Source organism: Oryctolagus cuniculus, chromosome 19, assembly GCF_964237555.1.
Source record: "Oryctolagus cuniculus chromosome 19, mOryCun1.1, whole genome shotgun sequence".
In the NCBI taxonomy this organism is placed as follows: domain Eukaryota; kingdom Metazoa; phylum Chordata; class Mammalia; order Lagomorpha; family Leporidae; genus Oryctolagus; species Oryctolagus cuniculus.
This window is the reverse complement of record NC_091450.1, coordinates 22,461,526-22,469,844: the sequence shown is the minus strand read 5'-3', so window position 1 is coordinate 22,469,844 and position 8,319 is coordinate 22,461,526. Positions and strand designations below refer to the sequence as shown.

Below are 8,319 nucleotides of genomic sequence, written 5' to 3'. Positions count from 1 at the left end.
GGGACTTCTCAGCACCTCAGCCCTTTGGTATTCCTTGCAAGGAAGACCCTGGGGCCAGAGAAGAGGAGAGCCCAGAGCAGGGGAACTGAGGGTCCCCGTCATTTCCTCCTTGCCCCTCTCAGCCTCTGTGGAAATCCGAGGCCTTGGTCCCCGTGGCTGCAACACTGTGGCCTCAGCGTCTCTCTGCTGGGGTGTGAGCCCCTCCAGGCAAATCCAGCAGGGGCTCACCCACAGCCTCAGGGCCAGGTCCTGTGCTGGGCTAGAAGGGGACCAGCCATGCTTTCTCCCTCAAGATGCCCATCTTGGGCTGGAGGGACAGGCTGAGAGCTTGGACAGTGATAGCTGTGGGTGCCCTGAATTGGGGTGAGTCTCCCCTACAGTCACTGATGGCTGAGTCTGGATCCAGGACTCTCAAACGTGTATATCCAGGGAGCTGAGGGAGCAACTGGGAGAGCAGAGGAGGAGCGAGGAAGCCACCACAAGGGACCAGCACACAGAGGGCGACTGAGGGTTTTTCCCAACAGGATCTCCCAGGGATCCTTCCAGAAGCATGATCCCCACTTCCTGTCTCCCAGTGGTTGAGGACTGCCCCCTGGGGAGCCAGGCAAGAAGTGAGATCACAATCCTCATGGCTAGAACCTGAGCTGAGGCCAGAGGATGGGAGCCAGCAAGTAGGAAGGCTCCAGTCCCTCCCCAAGCCAGGCCCATGGGGTCAGTGAGGTCTGAGAACATTCTCCAGCCCAGATGACTAAGCTGACCTTGCCCCCAAGTGGCTGGAGTTGGTGAGAGAAACATAGAAAGCAAGCTAGGCAGAGGGACCTGCGTACGCCAAGGGGAAGACACAGGACAGAGCCCAGTGCAAGAGGGGACTCTCAGAACACCAAGGGGCAGCGAACAATGCTGCAGACCTGAAGGTGAGCCTGGTGGGCAAACCAGGCATGAAAATGCAGCCAGGACCCCAGTGCTATTTCATCTTCAGATTGGGGTCAGATGGAAGAAACTGATTTTGTTGGGAAAGATTATGAAACCATGGGCAGTTATCCAGGGCAAACTTGAAGTTAGAAAGCGAATGTCAGTGGGAAAAACAAAATCCGAGGAAAGTACAACAAAATGCAAAACAAAAATTTCCCACTCTCTGGGTTGCAGGTGCTACTGTCACTTGCAGAGCTAGCTGAGCCCCTGTTGCTAGGACCGTACTTCCCCATGCCATCTCCAGGCAGGGGGGTGGAGCTTGGAACTGGGAGATGGGGGCGAGCCTGTTTCCCTGTGTGCCTCGGTCCCCTCCACTGTCAGGTGGGCCAGAGGGAGGCTGGGAAGAGTAGCAAGGAGAAGGGGCAAGGTTATTTCCCAAGAGGGGGAGGGGGAGGGGAGGGAGGAAAGGAAAGAGGAATAGGGGAGAGAGGAGAGGAGAGGGGAGAGAGATCTCCTGTCTGCTGATGCATTCCCCAAATACCCACAATGGCTGAGCCTGGAGAGCCATCACCGCTGCCCCCAGGATCTGCTCTAGCAGGAAGCCGAAATCAGGAGCTGGGCACTGAACCCGGCTTCTCCGACATGGGATACAGGTGTCTTGACAGCTGGACTAAACACCTGCTCCCTGGTGCTGGGTTTTAAAAAGAAATGAACACCCAGACAGCATGAGCCACCATGCAATAGGGATGGAGGCAGCGAGGAAAATGCCCAGGGGTTGCTGCCTCCACGAGAAGTCTCTGGGGTGACCTGGCAAAGGGTAGCTGTTTCCTGGGGTCACCCCCTTCAGTGACAGGCCCAGGGCTGGACCCAGCCATCCCAGGAAAATTGAGGGAATTGGGTATCCAAGTGAATGACGCCCAGGTACCTCTGAGCCTTGGGACCGGTGGTAGCACTGCCTTCCCCTCAGCCCCCTCCCTTTCACAGAGACCCTGATTTTGGCTCCACCCCCCCCCCCACTGCCTTCTTTCCTCCTGTGCTGTCTTTCTTTGTTTTTTTTTTTCCCTCGCTTGTCTCTCCCTATTGCCCTCTCCTCTCCCCATCCTCCTGCCTCCCCCTGACCCCTCCCGCAATAGCCTCTGTGCAGGAGGCAGAGTCGCGGCGTCTATCACTCCACACTAGACACCCTTGTCGAGGGCAGGCAGCAGGTGCTCAGGGAATATTTGTCTTTTACAGTTTATTTATTTACTGATAAGGTGGAGTGTCAGAGACAGAGATCTTTTACACACTAGAGTTCACTCCCCAAATGCCTACAACTGCCAGGGCTGACTCAGGCCAAAGCCAGCAGCCCAGAACTCCATCTCTCATATGGGTGGCAAGAACCCATGTACTTGGGCCACTGCTGTCTCCCAGTGCACTAGCAGGAAGCTGGATCGGAAGCTGTAGAACCAGGACCCCAACAAGTGTTCTGTAACACCCGCCCCCAGTGGATCTTGATTGACTGTGAACACAACCAGCACCCAGACCCAGGAAACACAATGCTTCCTGCACCCCAGACAGCTCCCCCAGGCCCCCTTTCAGCCAAGGCCACCCCCAAGGAGAACTTGCTTCTGCCTTCCTCCTCCTCTCCCTCTCCCTCTCCCTCTTCCCTTTTCTCTCTGCCTAATAAATAAACACAATAAATTTTTTTAAGAAAATTGGCCTATAACAACTCTGGCCCCAAGCTGTATATCTGAAAGGTGGATAGATCTTCTGACAGCAGAGTTAGAACCGTACTCCGTACGATAACAAATCTTGCTCACAGCTCTTGTTCCTGAGAGCCTTTGCAGCTTATAGGAAAGCACTGAAGCCACAGGCTTAGTCAGGAGGGCGTGGATTACACAGCCGGACGATTCCTTGTGGAAAATCCATGTTACTATCATCTTCTAATGACAGTCTGTGCCATATACTTTAAAAGGTGAGGGGACAAGAGGGTGAGGCTTTGTTTTTCTTTAATTAATTTATTTAAGGCAGAGTTACAGAGAGGCAGAGGCAGAGAGAGAGAGAGGTCTTCCATCTGCTGGTGCACTCCCCAGATGGCCGCAACGGCCAGAGCTGCGCCGGTCCAAGCTGTCCTTCCCTAACTGTGTCCCCAACAAGCCACAGGCTGGGACAGCCTCTGTGTTGATGCTTTTCCCTTCACATGGGATCTTCTTCCCCATTTCAACATTTTTTTGCTTATATATTTTCATTTTATTTGAAAGGCAGAGAGACAGACAACAGGCAGAGATCTTCCATCTGCTGGCTCACTTTCCAAATGTCCTCAGCAGTCAGGGCTGGGCAAGACCAAAGCCAAGAGCCAGGAGCCAGAATTCAATGCAGGTCTTCCATGTGGGCAGCAGGGACTTAACTACTTGAGCCATCACCTGGTGCTCCCAGACTGTGCACTAGGAAGCTAGAATTGTAAGCATAGACTAGACTCAAATCTAGGCACTCTGCTACAGGATGTAGGGGTGCCCCAAGTGGCATCTTAACTGCTGTGCCAAATATCTGCCTCTCCCTATCTTTTTTCATCCAGTGAGTACCTATTTCAGGATCTGACTCCAACATCCCTTACCCAGCCCACATCTGTATTCGCAAACAAAGCCTTAAAGCACGCTGTGGTAGTTCACTCCAGTGTCTCTCTTGATAGGTGGTGAGTTCCTGGAGAAGAGGGATATCATATTTAGCTCTGAATCTTCAGGGCCTTAATGCAATGTCTGAATTTTACTAGAAATTTTTAAAAAATGTAAGGCCCATGAATTATTTGAAGAGCACGACTCTGCCTGTCAAACAGATCAATCTACCATTCTGGTAGGGAGTCTACTCCTCTGCTGGTGCCTAAAATTCTCTCCTTTGCTTCTCCTTTGATTTAGAGAACAAAGACTACAAAAGGCAAGGTCTGAATCCTTTCATCTCTATGTCTTCCTCATTCCTGACATGTGCTAAGTGCTCAAGTCTCCAAGAGCTGCATGGAGAATTATTTCAATCATACAAATTACCTGAAACAAGAGAATCAGGGGAGAAAATAATGATCTCTTACAGAGACGCTGAGTCCTTTCCTTCCAAAATTATCATTTACAGTGTGGACGAGGTGGCCACGTGGTTAAGGTGATGGACTGCTAATCCAGTGTGCTCTGCATTCGTGGGTTCAAATCCCAAAATTATCATTTACTAGTGTTTTTCTCTTTTTTTCTCTTTTTTTTTCTGCCTTTTTGGCTATGGGCTGATATATTCCAAGGCAGCCACATGTGTCATATTTTGATCTTTTCTTCAAAAATAGAAATAAACATAAATTACTGAAAGTATTTCAAGGCCAAGTTTTCAAATTGCACAAAACCAAAACAGCCAGAATGCTTTCCCCTTATGGAAATCATAGAATATATATGTGTGGGGGCCGGCGCTGTGGCATGGTGGGGCCACCACCTGCAGTGTGGGCATCCCCTATGGGCGACGGTTCGAGTTCCGGCTGTTCCACTTCCCATCCAGCTCTCTTCTATGGAAAAGCAGTGTGGAAGATGGCCCAAGTCCTTGGGCCCCTGCACCCATGTGGCAAGACCCAGAGGAAGCTCCTGGCTCCTGGCTCCTGGCTTCGGATTGGCGCAGCTCCAGCCATTGTGGCCAACTGGGGAGTGAACCAGCGGGTGGAAGACCTCTCTTTCTCTGCCTCTCCTTCTCTCTCTGTGTAACTCTAATTCTCAAATAAATAAAAATATTTTTTTAAAAAGAATATATATGTGTGTATCGACCTAGAGAAGAAAATAAATATACCTTCTCTTCAAGGGGAGTTGGAGAAAATTATAAGGAAATGAAACCAATTCATATGAAATACAATGAACATGTTGTTGGCTAATATGTTGGCACAGTTTCAACAAGGAGCAGTTAACTCTGGCAACAAGATTGGAGAAAAGACCAGGATATTGACACATGGCAACACACACTATTACAACAGCATTTAAAACAGGGAGAAGCAGAACCACCAATTGTGACCTTCACATGATTCTTCCTACTTTCTAATTGACAAAAGCTGGGAACTCATGTGGAATTTGTCAACACAGCCTTGCCCATAAATTCATTAAAGAGGTTGGCACAAAAGGCCTTGCAGTTTAGTAGAAAGCTCACGTGATAGTGCACATAGCCAAATATTTTCCAAACTCCAGAATCATTCAAGTTTCACTCATATGATTAAATTTTTACTTTAAAACAGACTCACATAAAATGGTTTTTTACCTAAATGAATTTCAAAAAACAACAGTCACTGCTGTAAAGAGAAAATCAACATCACTTGTGGAACTTGTCCACTGAAGGAACTTTGTGAACCCAGATTACACTAGCTGGGTCCAGTTTTGGCCTAGAGCACCACTAGAGAGAGGTATTCAAGATCACTGACCCCAAACTAAGTCTCCCTGATAACAGTGAAAAACATTGAAAGAGGAAATAATTTCCTCTGGGGTCCACATGGTAGCTTGCAGGTAAAACCACCAAAATGGCTGCTCCTCTTCCTATTCAGCTCCCTGCTGGAGTTCCAGGGAAACCTGGGAAGGATGGCCCAAGTCTGTGGCCCCTTCACCCACATGCGAGACCAAAGAAGCTCGTGGCTCCTGGCTTCGGTCTGGCTCAGCTTTGGTTGTGCAATTTGGGGAGTGAACCAGTGGATGGAAGATCTCTCCCTCTCTCCCTCTAGCTCTCTGTAAAGTCTGCCTTTCAAATAAATAAGTCTTAAAAAAAAAAAAAAAGGAAATATTTTCCCACCCTAGGACTCAATGTCATTTAATGTTGGGTCCCTGCACCTCACCTGAAATCATCTCGTTCCAGAAATGCTACAGAGCCCAAATCACCCATCTCCCCCCGACCTGAGGACTCCCAAAAGACCTTAGTTCCCACCCTGCCTCCACGAAGCCCAAATGAAAGGAGCAGAGCTCCTGATCTGGTGGGGTTGGCAAACCTTGGCATGCGCCCATTCAGAGAACTAGGTTTAGAAAACCCGCCAGCTTCCAAAATTGCTCATCTCTGAAGGAGAAGGCCACTTCACTCCCACTCACTTTGTTTTTCAGACAGAAGGACCCTGCAGCAGTTGAAGCCTCAGGTGGCTGATTGTCCCTCCAAAGGCACTTACTTGGCAGAGCTCAGCACAGCCATTCAGATGGCTGCTGTCTGGCCCTCGCTAGACAGAATGACTTTTCTTCTTGGGCTCTGAGGCTGGAGATGTCTCAGTGGGGACGAGTGGTTGCCCCGGAGTGGCTGGAGGTGCAGCCTCAGAGGCAGGTGACGCGGTGTCGGGGCGCTGTCCTGGTAGTGGGGCCGTCTCAGAAGCCTGTGCAAGTGGCTCCGTAGGTGCCTCCAGGACAGGTGCAGCCTGACGTAGAGAAATCTGCACTGCAGAGGTGCTCTCAGTGGCCTGGGGAGGCGGAAGCAGGGCCCGCGCAGTCTGAATCTGCTGGGTCTACAGTCTGGAAAGCCTGGTCAGACAGACGCTGCAGCACAGGAACCTGGGTGCCCACAGCCTGGGTTCCAGAAGCCTGAACAGGTGGAAGCCGAGGTCGGGAGACCAGAGGAAAATTCCAGTGCTGCCTCTGTGAGGCCAGGCACCACAAGTTGGCTCTGAGAGGACACAGGGACCCAGAGATGGCACTGAGAGGCTGAAGAAGGCAGAGGCTGGCTCTTAAAGGTCACAGGGACCTGGAGGTGGCTCCATGAGGCCGCAGGTAACATGGTGTGGCTCTGAGAGGCCACAGGTGCCAGAGGGTGGCTCTGAGAGTCCACAGGAGCCAGACAGTGGCTCTGAGAGGCCCCAGAGACGTGGAGGATTGCACGTCGGGCCCGGGCACGCCCCTGGCTTCAGCGCTCCTGTTTTCCCTTTGTTGTTTGCCGCGGGGACCACAGGAACAGACTCGTGCTCGGTTATCGCAGACCCGGAGGTAAATTCTCTGAGGGCTTTCCACCGCTCCACTATCTTTCCTGTTGTGAAATCTGTGGACCTGTTTGCCCAGATGTTTAGTACTTGAAAAAGAGGGACTGCTTTCTCCTTACTCCCTCCGGAATAGGAAAAAGAAAACTGTCAAAAATGGACAAGTAGGGGCCAGCACTGTGGCGTTGTGGGCTAAGCCTCTGCCTGCGGCGCCGGCGTCCCATGTGGGCAACGGTGGGAGTCCCGGCTGCCTGTCTTCTGATCCAGCTCTCTGCTGTGCCCTGGGAGAGCAGCGGAAGATGGCCCAAATGGTTGGGCCCCTGCACCCACATGGGAGATCTGGGTTGAGTTCTTGGCTCCTGGCTTCAGTCTGGCCCCACCTTTGCTCCTATAGCCTTTTGGGGGAGTGAACCAGTTGGTGGGAGATTCTCTCTCTCATGCTCTGCATTCTAACAGGCAAATAATTTTTTTAAAGATTTACTTAGTTTTTTGAAAGGCAGAGTTACAAAGAGAAAGAGGAAGAGACAGAAAAAATAAATCTTGTAAAAATGCAATGTTAAATATTTAGAGGAAGGCATTTGGCAGAGCAATTAAGATGTCCCTGGGGACACCACATTCCCTATCAGAGGGCCTGGGTTCAAGTCTGCCTCTGCTTCCAATTCCAGCTTCCTGCTAATGTGTGCCCCGCACATTGTTCAAAGAACAATCTACCACTGTCATGCATGTGGTAGCTCTGGGCTGAAGTCCTGGCCTCAGTCTGACCCAGCTTTGGCTGTTGTAGGCATTTGACGAGGTGGCGGGGTCGGGGTCAATCCGTGGATGGAAGATCTCCAGCTCTAAGTCTCTGCCAAAGCTAGGATCCTGGAACTCAACCTCGGTCTCCCACGTGGGGTGCAGGGTCCCAGCTACCTGACCCAGTACCTGTTGCCTCCCAGATGCACATTTGTGGGAAACTGGATCAGAAGTGGAGCAGCTGCTACAGCCCAGAGTCTCGGATATGGGACACCCACGTCCCAAGTGACAACTTACTCACCGAGCCAAATGCCTGCCCTTAATCCAGTGATTTATACATTTCCAGGTTCCTCATTTTCAAACTCAGAGAGTAGACTCATGTGCATTGCTGGAGTTTTACATGCCTGAGGCATACTTTCAAAGCTGCATTCTCCCGCTGTAACCAAGGAATAATTACGTGGCCTATAAACATATTGTCAGGTATTCTTATTGGAGAGCTTTATGATTTTTTTCTGTTAATAATGTTCCATAATGATAAACTGACTAATATTCCACACCAATAAAGTTACATAAAAATGTGTAATCTATTTGCACCAAGATGGTTTTCACACACACACACACACACACACACACAATGCTTTTCAATAAAGTCAATTTATCCTTCATCTATTGCTATGATGTGAACCTAATTTACAATGACATATTTGTTTATGATGGGCTACATCTGTTTTATGATCAAAAAGTAAGGAAGG

At 50.1% G+C, this 8,319-nt stretch overlaps 1 long non-coding RNA gene across 1 annotated transcript in view; it reads right to left on the bottom strand.

Moving 5' to 3' along the window:
• Positions 1–1,952: 1,952 nt before the first annotated feature.
• LOC138847097 (uncharacterized) overlaps positions 1,953–8,319 on the bottom strand; it is a 74,888-nt gene continuing 68,521 nt past the window's right edge. The window contains exon 5 of the long non-coding RNA XR_011384698.1: positions 1,953–8,003. This is a non-coding gene — a long non-coding RNA (uncharacterized lncRNA). The remainder of the gene's footprint in view (positions 8,004–8,319) is intronic.